Consider the following 14038-nt stretch of genomic DNA (forward strand, 5'->3'; position numbering starts at 1 on the left):
ATTGGGGGCTGGCCTCTGAGGTACAGTAGGAAACTATGGGAGAAGGTGGGGGCTGACCGCTGAGGGACGGAAGGGAACTATAGGTGGAGGTGGGGGCTGGCCGCTGAGGGACAGCAGGGAACTATGGGTGGAGGTGGGGCTGACAGCTGAGGGACAGCAGGAAACTGTGTGGTAGTGGGGATGACCCCTGAGGGACAGTGTGGAACTATGAGTGGAGGTGGAGCTGACCGCTGAGGGACAGCGGGGAACTATGCAAGGAGTTGTTGGCTTACCACTGTGGGACAGCAGGCAACTGTGGTAGGAGGTGGGGACTGAGCGCTGAGGGACAGCGGAGAACTATGTAAGGATGTGGTGGCGGACTGCTGAGGGACAGCGGGGAACTCTGGGTGGAGTTGTGGGCTGACCCCTGAACAACAGGGGGGAACTATGGGTGGAGGTGGGGGCTGAGCACCTAGGGACAGCAGACAACTATGGGTGGAGGTGGGGGCTGAGCACCGAGGGACAGCAGGGAACTATGGGTGGAGGTGGGAGCTCACCGCTTAGGGACAGCAGGGAACTATGGGTGGAGGTGAGCACCTAGGGACAGCAGGGAACTATGTGTGGAGGTGGAGGCTGACTGATGAGAGACAGCAGGGAAGTATGTGTGGAGGTGGGGGCTGACCGCTGAGGGACAGTAGGGAACTGTAGGTTGAGGTAGGGGCTGACCGCTGAGGGATAGCAGGGAACTGTAGGTGGAGGTGGGGCTGAACACTGAGGGACAGCAGGGAACTATGCGTGGAGGTGGGGGTTGAGCACTCAGGGACAGCAGGAAACTATGGGTGGACGTGGGGCCTGAGCGCTGAGGGAAGTATGGTTGGAGGTGGGGGCTGGCTGCTGGGGGACATCAGGGAACTATGGGTGGAGGTGGGGGTAGACCTCTGAGGGGCAGTGGGGAACTATGGGTGGAGGTGGGGGCTGGCCGCTTATGGACAGCAGGAATCTATGGGTGGAGGTGGGGCTGGCCGCTGAGGGACAGCGGGCAACTATGGGTGGAGGTGGGGGCTGGCTGCTCAGGGACAGCAAGGAACTATGGGTGGGGGTGGGGCAGACCTTTGAGGGAGAGCAGGGAACTATGGGAGGAGGTGGGGGCTGAGCGCTGAGGGACAGCTGGGAACTATGGGAGGATGTGCGGGCGAACCGCTGAGGGGCAGAGGGGAACTATGGGTGGAGTTGGGGTCTGACCCCTGAGGACAGCGGGGAACTATGGGGTGGAGGTGGGGGCTGAGCACAGAGGGACAGCAGGGAAATATGGGTGGAGGTTGGGGCTGAGCAAGGAGGGACAGCAGGCAACTATTGGTGGAGTTGTGGGCTGAGCATCGAGGGACAGCATAGAACTATGGGTGGAGGTGGGGTTGACCGCTGAGGGACAGCAGGGAACTCTGGGTGGAGGTGGGGCTGACCCCTGAGGTACAGTATGGAACGATGGGTGGAGGTCTGGCCTGGCCGCTGAGGGACAGCAGGAAACTATGGGTGGAGTTGGGGCTGAGCACCCAGGGACAGAAGGCAACTCTGGGTGGAGGTGGGGCTGAACACTGAGGGACAGCAGGGAACTCTGGGTGGAAGTGAGGCTGAGCACCGAGGGACAGCAGGGAACTCTGGGTGGAGCGGGCAAGTAAGGGTGGAGGTGGGGGCTGGCCACTGAGGGACATCAGGGAACTATGGGTGGAGGTGGGGGTAGACCTCTGAGGGGCGGCGGGGAACTATGGGTGGAGGTGGGGTAGACCACTGAGGGGCAGCAGGGAATTGTCGGTGGAGGTGGGGGCTAACCGCTGAGGGACAGCAGGGAACTCTGGGTGGAGGTGGGAGCTGGCTGCTGAGGGACAGCAGGGAACTATGGGTGGAGGTGCGGGCTTGCTGCTGAGGGAAAGCACGGAACTATGGGTGGAGGTTGGGGCTGAGCACAGAAGGACAGCAGGGAACTATGGGTGGAGGTGGGGGCTGAGAGCTGAGGGACAGCAGGCAACTGTGGGTGGAGGTGGGGCTGAGCACAGAGGGACAGCAGGCAACTGTGGGTGGAGGTGGGGGTCTGAGAGCTGAGGGATAGCTGTGAACTATGGGTGCAGGTGGGGGCTGACCATTGAGGGACAGCGGGGAACTAAGGGAGGAGGCAGGGGCTGAGAGCTGAAGGACAGCGGGCAAGTATGGGTGGAGGTGTAGGATGGCCGCTGAGGCACAGAGGGCAACTATGTGCGGAGGTGGGGGCTGAGCGCCGAGGGTCAGCAGGGTAATATGGGAGGAGGTGGGGGCTGGTCGCTGAGGGAAAGCAGGGAACTATGGGTGGAGGTGGCGGATGGCCGCTGAGGCACAGGGGGCAACTATGGGTGGAGGTGGGGGCTGAGCTCCGAGGGATAGCAGGGTAATATGGGTGGAGATGGGGGTTGATCGCTGGGGACAGCAGGGAACTATGGGTGGAGGTTGGGGCTGGCCGCTCAGGGACAGCAGGGAACTATGGGTGGAGGTGGGGGTGAGCACCAAGGGACAGCAGGGAAATCTGGGTGGAGGTGGGAGCTGGCCGCTGATGGACAGCAGGTAACTATGGGTGGAGGTGAGGGCTGACCACCGAGAGACAGCTGGAAACTATGGGTGGAGGTGTGGGCTCCCCGCTGAGGGACAGCAGGGAACTATGGGTGGACGTGGGTGCTGGCCACTGATGGACAGTCGGGGACTATGGTTGAGGTGGGGGCTGGCCGCTGAGGGACTGTGGGGAACTATGTGTGGAAGTGGGGCTGACCGCTGAGGAACAGCGGGGAACTATGGGTGGAGGTGGGGCTGATCACTGAGGGACAGCGGGGAACTATGGGAGGAGGTGGGGGCTGAGCACTTAGGGACAGCAGGGAACTATTAGAGGAGGTGGGGGCTGACCACTGAGGGACAGCGGGGAACTCTGGGAGGAGGTGGGGGCTGAGCACTTAGGGACAGCAGGGAACTATTAGAGGAGGTGGGGGCTGACCACTGAGGGACACCGGGGAACTCTGGGAGGAGGTGGGGGCTGAGCACTGAGGGACAGCAGGGAACTATGGGTGGAGGTGGGGGCTGACTGCATGTGGCAGGACCCTGTCTCTCTTCATTTTCAGGAGCAGGTGGGAACTTGTGAGTCTCTTTGGGAGGTTAAGTCCCACCTGCTGTTGCACCCAGAGCGGGGAGAGGCCCATGCTGCACTCCGCAGCCACCCTGACACCCTCAGAGCTCTGGCTTGGAGCAGCATGGAAGTGGCCTGCTCAGCTGAGGCTGGGATCTCTCTCCTAGGCCCTCACAGAACACTGAAGGTGGAAGTGAGGAGGAGGGCCCCACAGGGCCTCTGTTCTCACCTTGCCTCTCCTGGGTCTGTGCTGACCTCAGAGCTGTAAGGAATAGCTGCCCGTGGGTGGAATGGCCGGAGGACATCCTTATGAAGGTGGCCAGTGAGTGAAACTTCAGGGATAGGCAGAGCCCACCCCAGAGGCCAGGCCCTTCCAGTGTGGCTTGAGCTGCTGCTCAGAGGAGGGGTGTGCACGGGGCCGACTAACCAGACTTGAGGATGGGGTGTCCTGGCAATCAGGTGGAAAGGCGAGAACCCGAAGCCAGACTGCAGAGTGTGGAGGGTGGGCACTGGCATCCCTGAGGGAGTTCTGGAGTAGAGGGACAGCAGGGCTTTAGGTGGACACCTCAGGAGACCTATGGGTCTCAAGGCTGAAGGCACAAGTGGACCAAGGACAGAGGCATTGGTCTTTCCCATTATCCCAAGTGGGGCTGAGGGACAAGGGTAGACTTGGGTGCAGGCCAGTGGGATGGCCAGACAGATGGCCAGGAGCGAGGGCAGAAGAAGGGAGGACACTTCCCTCCGCAGCATGTCGAATTGAGGAGGAAACTGGAGAGGACAAGAATTGGGCACTACAGGACTTAGCCGCAGATGACTGGGAGGATCCAAGAGCCACACAAATGGCGGTGGGACACACAAGGACAGGTTGTCGTGGGAGGTAGGACCTCAGCGTGGACACCGTGCAGCTCACCATCTTTCCTGGGGACCAAGACGTGGGTCACACTGACCTCAAGAACGGTAGAGGTCTGTCCCTCCACTCCCTCGACACCTGCAAGGCTGCTGAGCGCGTAGGGGGGCCTGGCCCATCCCCATGATCCTCTGTTCCCAGTGTGGACGCTGCTCTGCAGTTTCAGCTTTGTTGCTGCGACCATCGAAGAGCCACCCTGTCCCATGGACCCTGCGCGGCTCCTGCTGTGTGGCAGCTGTGAAGACCCTCCTGGTGCACTGCCACCAGCCCCTCCTCAGCCCGGCGGACTTCTGCCTAAGAACCAGCCTCTGCCCTGCTGGCCTGATTTACTCAGCTCAGAGCACCCTCAGGGTCCCTCCTACACAGCATCTTCCTTCCCACAATCTAAATGGGTCATGCTTTCTGTTGGTTCCTGCTTCTCTCTCCTCGGAGACCTCTCTGCTCTGCGTCTGCCCATCAGGCCCTGGTCCTTAAAAGTCAGCATGATCTGGACACATGGACCCATCGCACTTCGGTGGTCCCTAGAGGTGGGCAGAAGAAGAGCTACGGGCAGCAGGTATCACCACAGGTCGCCTCCTGCAGACAGAGGGAGATGAGGAGGTGCAGCTGCACTGGGTTCAGGCCAGTGGTTTGCATCTATCTGAGAGCAGTGTGCTCTCCACCATAATTCCCCTCTAGCCCTGGGTCTCTCACTTCCCTGGACTCTCGCCCCAGCAAGTGCCTGTAGCATTTGTGTGGAGTGGTTTTTGCTACTCACAACACGACCTTGTTCTGTAGGGAGACGGTCAGCCCAGGAGGGCCACAGGAGGACAGGGATTGCCACGAGGGCGTGTGTCTAGCTGTCGGGTCGTCCTGGCACAGCAGGGAAAGGAGCCTTCAGGGGGACACAGGTGTGTCATGGAGGGAGAGCCCCCGCCTGTGAGCCACCGGGCTGTGGTCTCCTTCACTGTCCTGGCCCCATTTCCCGATCTGTAAAAAGAAGCAGCTGCCCTGAGTTATGTCCAGTGACCCTGAAGTCTCCGAGATCAGGTGGGTGCCAATAGCCCCTGAAGATACCCAGGCAGTGCCATCTTCAGCCTTAGATGTGACACCCCTGCTGTACAAGAAGTGCCAACCCAAGAAAGCACACATTGGTTTGGGAATGGCATCTCACCTGTCCACAGAAGTTTATGCTGACCCACAGTCCACTCTCTCATCCAATCCTAACCCTAACAGGCATCAGGAAAAGCTCTCACCCCATGCTGTGGTTCAGGAAACCAAGACAGAGACACGACTGCTTTTTCCAAGGTTTCTGCAAAAATAAAACTGAAATTCAGACTGGAGCAGGTCACCCTGCAATCCATCTTTCAAAGAGCACATGCCCACCCTTTCCCTTACCTTGGAGAGGGTCAGCAGACCCAGGCTGGACGTCAGTGCCCACAGGGAGGGCCATGCTACCTATCCTGTGGGCTGGGTCTTTGCTCTCCCTGCTCACCTGCCTGGCCTCCCTTGCAGGGCCAGATCCTCCCCTGCTGGTCACTGCCAGTGCTCCCTGGGGAGTGTCACTGATTGTCCTGATTATTCTGAGACTTTAGTTAAAGCTATTCATTCCACCTTGGCCGTGGCTCAGGAGCCCTCTGGAGCGACAGCCACCTTGCCAGCCTGTTGCCTGCCCCATCGCTCCAGAGCCACGTTGGCCATATAAAGAAGGGCTTGTCACCCAGTGGGCTTCCCTTCTTGTGGCAGCTGCTGCTCCTGGACGCACCAGGGACCAGGGCGACTTTGCTACCAGAGTAGCTCAGCCCCGAGCTTCTCAGACTTCAGTTGCTGCCATGCCCACCCTGCCGTGCCCACCCTGCCATACCCACCTCTGGAGCCACGGTGGCTGTGGAGGTGAGCTCGCTACCTGGGCCACCACAGGTGTGTCTCTGGATTGGTGTGGTGTATTCACCCTGCTGACAAAGCGCACAATTGTGAAGCTTGGTCAGATGTTCCAGGAAGTCAGGTTGATGTCTCTGAGAGGAGTCCCAGGTTCTTTCTCTTGGGGTGCCGAGATGGTCCTGGGGCTCCAGGTGGCTCTCCTGTTTGATTGACAATGTCTCCTAGGAAAGAGGCTGAGAAATTGGTATCCAGGTACCCTCCATAGCGGAGGGCTCTGCAGATAGGAGGTGGGAGCTGGACATTGGGTGAGAGGCTCTTGTACCTCTTGTGCAGAGACATTGTCCGCTCTGGGGTGTATGTACCCCTGGCAGTTGAAGTTCATGCCTACAAGGACAATAGTGCCATCACTTCTGCCTTGAACATTTTCACAGCTCCCAGAGACCTTCACGTGATGGGCAGCCTCTGTAGTGGGCTCACAGCCCCCGGTGGGCTCTGATTTCCTGATGCCACACTGACTGCAGTCTGTTTCACCTCTGTGTGCAGCACAGCCCTGGGCAGTTGCTCCCCCACTCAGAGCTCTGCTTTGCTCCCACCCTTGCCCATGTCCCCATCCTTCCAGCCATGAAGTATGAGTGGCTGCCCACATTCCTGGTGATCATAGGCCAGGGGACACTTAAACAGTAAAAAAAAAAAAAAAAAACACCCACCATGAGGACAGTCAGGTGCCACTACAGGTCTGTCCTTACCAGAGATTCCTTCAAAGCAAGTCTGAGACTAAAACCAAAAGCCTCTCCTTGCTCCTGGCTCAGGCGGGTTTTCTTCTCCACTGGAGGGTGTGGAAGTGCCTGGGCTGTCACCGCCCAGGGGAGCTGGTGCAGCCAGCATGGGAGAGAGTCCCCATGGGAACCAGATGGACTGCTTGTGCCCCATCCTGGCCAGGGGGTGTGAATAAGACAGGGAGGCCTGTTCCCAGGGTGGCCAAGGCCAGCTCCAGTTCATCAAGTTCAAGTGGAAAGCTGTAGTAGCCACGCCTACCACCAAGGCTGCTGGAAGGTTCTAAGGTGCTGCTGCGGGCAGCAGCCTCCACAAGCATCAGAGCTGTGGGTGGCCGTGTGGTGAGCCAGCCTGCAGACACCAGCCCCAAGTCTGTCCCTCTGTGTGTCAAACTGAGTGCAGTCCCTGCCCAGGGACCTAGAGGAGGGACAGGGCTGAAAGATCAGCAGACACTGGACTGGCCCATTCTGTGTTTCTCAAGATGCGGCATCTTGCTGAGAACTAATATTTTCAATATCTTCCCTTTCAGGGTCCCAGAACAGAAATATTACAGAGAGGAAATAAAATGCAGCAGAACATTTCCTCTAGTGATGAAATTCAGTCCCTGTGGGATTTTCTGGGGAGCTCAGTCACCCACAACGTGGCTGTCATGGTGCTGGCTAACAGGGCATCAACCACAAATTATTGGAAAAATAATTAGAAATCTTGCATCTGGGGCTGGAGCTACAGGGTCATCAGTGTCCTAATCTTGCAAGGCCACAGGCCCCAGGGCCCTGGGGCTGGGCAGGCTATGGGTCAATTTTCCAGGTCCCAGTCCAGGTCTCCACCAAAGGCACCATTGGTTCTGGGGACACTGAGCACTGATTCTAGACAGTTTGCCCAGGAGACGTCGGGGTGTCTCCAGAATGAGCTCCCCCGAAGCCCTGCAGTGCTCAATGAGCAGGACCGGCCTGCTGCCGGGGTCTGTGGAGCTTGTCTCTTAGAGGTGGGTGGGGCAGGCACAGGGACTCAGGCCCTGACCACAGCTGGACCCTGAATGACTGCTGCCCTCAGCTGTGCAGAGTGGACTTGCCCAAGAGAAGAAGGCCCCCTTAGGACCCGCTATGACTCCAGGGACAAAAAATAGAATCTTCATTTCAAAATGCCAGCCTTACCCCAGACCTGCACCTAATCAGAATCCACATTCCAACAGGGTCTCAGGAGCCCTCTGTGCCCCTCGAGGCCAGGCAGCCCTGGCCAGGAAGACCTCTGCTGGGCACTGCTGAGATGTTCGTATTGCATTTGTCTTTTGGATTCTCCAATTATCTGTCCAGCCTTTAAAATTACTAGCACCATTTTTCTATTTTAAACCAATGTCACCTTCATCGGAAGTTCACCCTGCCCTGTGCCCTGGATTCTGGGGGTGGCGTGGGAGGAGGAAAGGAGGCATCTGCATGTTCCCTCTGCTCAGGTATCAGGAGCACCTCAGCTGTCTGAAATAGCTGAACTCCCCCTGTGCAAATTGCAGGTACTGAGTGCAGAGCCTGGCGCTGGGCTGGCATTTCCTTCTCAGGCACTCATCCTGCAGAGGGAGGAGCTTGCAGAGGAGGGAGAGCAGCTGCTCTTTGTCCTTGAGGAGGAGGCAGGTCTGTGCGGCTCCTGTCAGCCCCCACTCCTGCCTGGTGCACCCGGCCCAGGGTAGGGTATTCGGTGAAGGAGCAGCCCGAGGCCATGGGGAGCTGTGCAGGATGAGCACAGGCCCAGAAAGACAGGGACAGCCTTTCTTCTTAGAGGAAAGGCCGGAGGCGGTTCTGTTGCCGACTTCAGAGGCACCCCCGTTGAAACCCCACATGCAGGGACAGACTCCACCTCAAAGCTGCAACCCTGAAGGCACCCCTGCTTCACCAATCCCACCTGCCTGCCTGCCAAATCCAGCCCATGCCCTACCACAAGCAGCGTGTCCTGGGAGGGCACTCAGCCAGTGCCAGTGCCCACCTCCCTGAAGGCAGAGCCACCTTCAGAGACCCACAGTCCTGGGTGTGAATCTGACTGCAGACCTGTCGGCTGCGTGGTGTGCTCTGATACAAGTCATTCAACTCTCCAACCTTTACTATTTTGTCCTTAAATAAGAATCAAAACTAATCAATGAGTTTCTTTTCTCACTTCAAGTTCCCACACACTTTCCTTTAATTTTTTAAAAGCAGGGGGGACTACCAAAGAGGCATGTGGGAGAAGGAGATTTTCTGGAACCATCCAATCTCATTCTCCTCCACAAGTGCTACTAATTTCCAATGATTTCAGCTATCATCTGGGCACTTTCATCTACTTTCAGATTGCTTTTGATTTTTCAGGTGTGATTCCAACAAATATTGTTAACTGAAATTTTCTTCTCAAACATTTTTAAGAAGCAAATGAATTTTCTGCTTGACTATTTTGTACTTGCTTTCTTTTGGGGGAGGTCTGGGGATTAAACTCAGTAGCAATCAATTAATGAGCCACATCTTCAGCCCTATTTTGACTTTTACTAACAAAAATAGTCTCACTAATTTGCTTGGTGCCTCACCATTGTGGAGGCTGGGTTTGAACTTGTAATCATCCTGCCTTAGCCTTTTGAGCTGCTAGGATTACAGGCACACCTGGCCTAATTTACTTCTTTAGATTGTGTTGCTTCAGACAACTTGTTTACACTTATTCCACCTAATTGTTTTAGTAAAAATATTAAATATATGTCAGAATAATTATTGTATATACATTTTAGGCACATAGGCAAGAAATTTATTTGGTGATTTTCTTTTTTGTGTAGTAGTTTGATTTTGCTGTCAGCACTGAAAACAACCCAAGAGTGTTCTACCTCTGACCTGCATCCCCAGTTTTTTTTTTTGTTGTTGTTGTTGTTGTTGTTGTTTAATATTGAGATAGTTGCCCATCCTGGCTTCCAACCTTCAATCCTTATGCCACTCTGGAATTAAAAGGATATATCACCCTGCATAGCTCATTAGGTGATGTCTAATGAATACTTACCTATCCCGAGAATTCTCTACTTGGTACAGTGGGTTGCACCTTTAGTAATACCAGCTACTTGGGAGGATAGAAGATCACAACTTTGAGGCCAGCTTCAACAAATAAAAACAAAAAATAAAAATAAAAAGTTCTAGGGATATGGCTTCAATCCTCACTACTTCCAAACAAAAACAAAAACAAAAAAAACCATTGAGAAATATTACACATATTGAGAAAATAATACTTATATAATTTGATTGCACATATCTTCATCAAAGCTAATCACTTCATAAAGAATACATAAATATAGTGCAGTCTTAATATGAATAATTCATACATTACCTCAGACAGCTACTTAGTTTCCTAAAACATGTCTAGATTATGTACAGTTCTTCTTAGAAGTTATTCAACTAGAGCTGAAAAGGCTTTAACAGCAAAATCATGTGAAATCCTGGCTGAGATTCCCAGCGCTCTGGAGAAAGCCACCCTCAGCCTAGATCTCAGTTTCCAAAGACTCCTCTAATGTCTGGCCTTGGAAAATCCCAACACGATTCATGGCAAGAGTTCTCTGAGATCAGTTCCAGAACTCAGTCTCTAATGGCATCACACCAGAGTTCAAGCTGAGGTGGACCCAGTCATCTTTTCCAACCACCACACAAAAGACCACTATTCTAACAGAAACACTCCCACATGGCCCTTGTCTTCTTCCATACAGACACTCATCATAACATTCTGGCTGGGGGTTTGCATAGGGGGAGCAGTCTAAGATGGTGTGCAAAGTAAGCTCTCATGCCCATCATATGCCAAATGTCATGGTGGCCTGGACACCCTTCCTGAGAAACAGGATAGATCAAATGGGCCTCTACTTAATACTGCTCTGCTTCTCAAATTAGAGGCCTCCTGCCTGCCAGGGGTAGATTCTTTATGCGTACTGGACTCATGAGAAAAGCCATACACCTGTGTGCTAGTTCCTGGAGGGCTTGCAACAACTCATTTGACCCAGAGGATCCCTGTTCTTACTTCATAGAAGTCAGGAGCCTGACCAGAGGAAGGCAAGAGACTTCATCCAATATTATAATTCTTTTTCATTCTTTTAGATTTGGATGGACACATGGGATTTTTCTTGAGTTTCCTTGGGTGCCTAGAATAATTTTATAGTATAAGACATGATCTTTTTTTTTTCCAGTTCAGAGTTCAAATTTCAAATTATCCTTGGACAGATAAGGAGAGACTGGGGAGACTGGATGTAAATTAAAAAATTCCTCTAGATACCATAGTAAAGGATGAGAACCTATGGTAAGGCAGTCCTAAAAACCTTATTTTAATTACAGGAAATACTCAATGCATGCACACACCTCTCTCCTTAATGGAAGAGTAAAAACATGCTAAAAACAGCATGCCTCCTACAAAGAACTTACAGTCTTGATGAAAAAACAGTAAATATTACAGATATAGATATAAAATTTATGTATGTGTTTATCTGTGTATGAAAGAAACATTTTATTATGGGGCATTTCAGTTTATAAAACACTTAATCAACATTTATTTCTTTCCCAAAGTTTATTCACAGGACCAAAATATTTCTCCCATGTTAGAAATAAAGGGCTCAAGTTATAAAAAGATTGAATAATTTTACTAAAGGCACAAAACTAAAGAGATATAGCAAAAAATTGGAATCCAGTTCTTCCCTGTTTAAAGTTATTTCTCTCTTTACTTATTTAAACATTTGTTTCTTCTCATAAGAGGAGAAGCAGCTCATCTGAGCAAGTTGTAAAACCTACGGGAATATGTTTGTTAGTTTGAAAGGTTTTAGGCCCTTTCTGTTATTCTTTTGATTTGTGATCCTCCAGACATGGCTTATAAATCCAATTCTCAACACAGGTTATAATGTCTAGATTGGAGAACAGTAACAGAAGAATCTTTTAACCTTAGAATCTAGCTAAGTTCTCCAATCTTGCTTTACTAAAGAGTTCTAAGTTTGAGGAATTACCACATGCTTCTACTTTTAATAAGATAAACTTTGACCCCCCCATATTTGGCTCCTTCCAACTATTCTCTACTGGTGAAAACCAGATGGAAGGAAGGTTGACTAATTAGTTCCCCCAAACCATCAAATACATTAAAAAAAGGGAATCTACAAAGAAATGTTATCCCTATATCTTCAAATATATGTCCTCATTTAAAATAAATTAACAAATAATATCAAAACCTCTTTCTTAAGATCACAATACCTGGTAGCAATATGACCATTTCGGATTAGCCAGTTAACCAATTCCTTTCCTACAATGCAACTGGGATGGGTTCTCAGCCAGTACCGGTGATCCTGAAACTCCATTCCACTACTGTGATGGCAGATTTATTTCCATAGGTCCTTTAACTGAACACTGTCCTGCAATACATTGAGAGCAAGTGTTACTCATAAGAATGCTATTTACCTGTACAGATGCTTTCCTGTGATTTTCACATTCATAAAAGGAACTTTGATTTGCATTTCTTTAGAGCAACTAATTTTTTTAAAGATTCTTTTTTTTATTGGTTGTTCAAAACATTACAAATCTCATGACATATCATCTTTCATACATTTGACTCAATTGGGTTATGAACTCCCATTTTTACCCCAAATACAAATTGCAGAATCTCATCGGTTACACACTCACACTTTTACATAACGGCATATTAGTGACTGTTGTATTCTGCTACCTTTCTTATCCCCTACTATCCCCCCTCCCCTCCCCTCCCATCTTCCCTCTCTACCTCCTCTGCTGTTGTTCAATTCTCTCCCTTGTTTCCCTCCCCATTTCCCCTCACAACCTCTTATATGTAATTTTGTGTAACATTGAGGGTCTCCTACCATTTCTATATGCTTTCCCTTCTCTCCCCCTTTCTCTCCCCCCACTCGTCTTTGTTTAATATTAATCTTTTCCTCATACTCTTCCTCCCTGTTCTGTTCTTAGTTGCTCTCTTTATATCAAAGAAGACATTTGGCATTTGTTTTTTAAGGATTGGCTAGCTTCACTTAGCATAATCTGCTCTAATGCCATCCATTTCCCTGCAAATTCTATGATTTTGTCATTTTTAGTGCTGCGTAATACTCCATTGTGTATAGATGCCACATTTTTTTATCCACTCATCTATTGAAGGGCATCTAGGTTGGTTCCACAGTATAGCTATTGTGAATTGTGCCGCTATGATCATTGATGTGGCAGTATCCCTATAGTACACTCTTTTAAGATCCTCAGGGAATAGTCCGAGAAGTGTAATAGCTGGGTCAAATGGTGGATCCATTCCCAGCTTTCCCAGGAATCTCCATACTGCTTTCCAAATTGGCCTCACCAATTTAGAGCAACTAATTTATATGATTTAATATAAATGATGCATACATGAGGAACAACTTGAACTAATTGCAAGAATGACTTTTCTGTTAAAAATCAATGATCCCAAGTACTATATTTTTGGATCAATGGCACATATTATCCATCTCCTAGTTAAGTACAAAATATATTCTTCTTTTTTGGAAACTGGATAACGGTAGAAGATGTGACAACAGGCAAATCACAATAATCTAAGGTAACTGTTCCTGGTAGCCTTTATTCCACCATATTCATTCCACCCTTTTCAGCACCACTCAACTGCTAGATAAATCTTCAAAAAAAAAATTTTATCCATTGCTCAGCAACTACAGGTTCAAATCTAAACTTGAATGACCAAATTCATTGCCTTTCACTGGGTAGTCCCAAATAACTGCACTCTCAATGCCCACACTCTCCAAATTAAATTTTCTCCCAATTAATAAATCCTACTTTATTCCATGGAAATGCCATGCTTATTCTTATCTCTATACCTTTCCTTACATCTATATATAAGATTCACTTTCTTTACTACTTATCCAAATCCATTTCGTCCTTCAAAACATACAGCTCAATACCTTTTCTGACACCCTAATTAATGATCAATTTTTTTAAATTTTATATCATTCGTGACGCTCTTTTTAGTATTAAGACATATATGTATTTATTTTATCATTAAAAACCTTTCTATTGATTTGATTTCTACCTCCTGAATTAAAAGTTGAGAATAGAAGCCACATCTTTCATTTCTTTGAATCACTCTGTGGATTGAAAACATGATTTTATATATAAGCAAATGGAAGAAACTAAATATTATCTCACATAAACTGAATAAACTGTCTCAAAGGCTTCTCCATGTGTATAAGAAACTTGTATCAGGGGGCTGGGGATGTGGCTCAAGCAGTAACGCGCTCACCTGGCATGTGCAGGGCGCTGGGTTCAATCCTCAGCACGACATAAAAATAAAAGATGTTGTGTCCACCGAAAACTGAAAAATAAATATTAAAAAAAATTTCTCTCTCTAAAAAAAAAGTTAAAAAAAATAATGCTTCA

General features: G+C 50.2%; 1 long non-coding RNA gene and 1 pseudogene across 1 annotated transcript; one reads left to right on the forward strand and one right to left on the reverse strand.

Annotated features, from left to right (window-relative positions):
* The first annotated feature begins 201 nt into the window (after positions 1-201).
* LOC120884917 (uncharacterized) lies at positions 202-8780 on the forward strand. The gene is made up of 3 exons (XR_013433188.1): positions 202-340; positions 3114-5897; positions 7189-8780. It is a non-coding gene; the product is annotated as an uncharacterized LOC120884917 (long non-coding RNA).
* The window catches only part of LOC144373565 (1-phosphatidylinositol 3-phosphate 5-kinase-like), a 34360-nt pseudogene continuing 25481 nt past the window's right edge, over positions 5160-14038 (reverse strand).

This window comes from Ictidomys tridecemlineatus, unplaced genomic scaffold, assembly GCF_052094955.1.
Source record: "Ictidomys tridecemlineatus isolate mIctTri1 unplaced genomic scaffold, mIctTri1.hap1 Scaffold_4295, whole genome shotgun sequence".
NCBI classification, from domain to species: Eukaryota; Metazoa; Chordata; class Mammalia; order Rodentia; family Sciuridae; genus Ictidomys; species Ictidomys tridecemlineatus.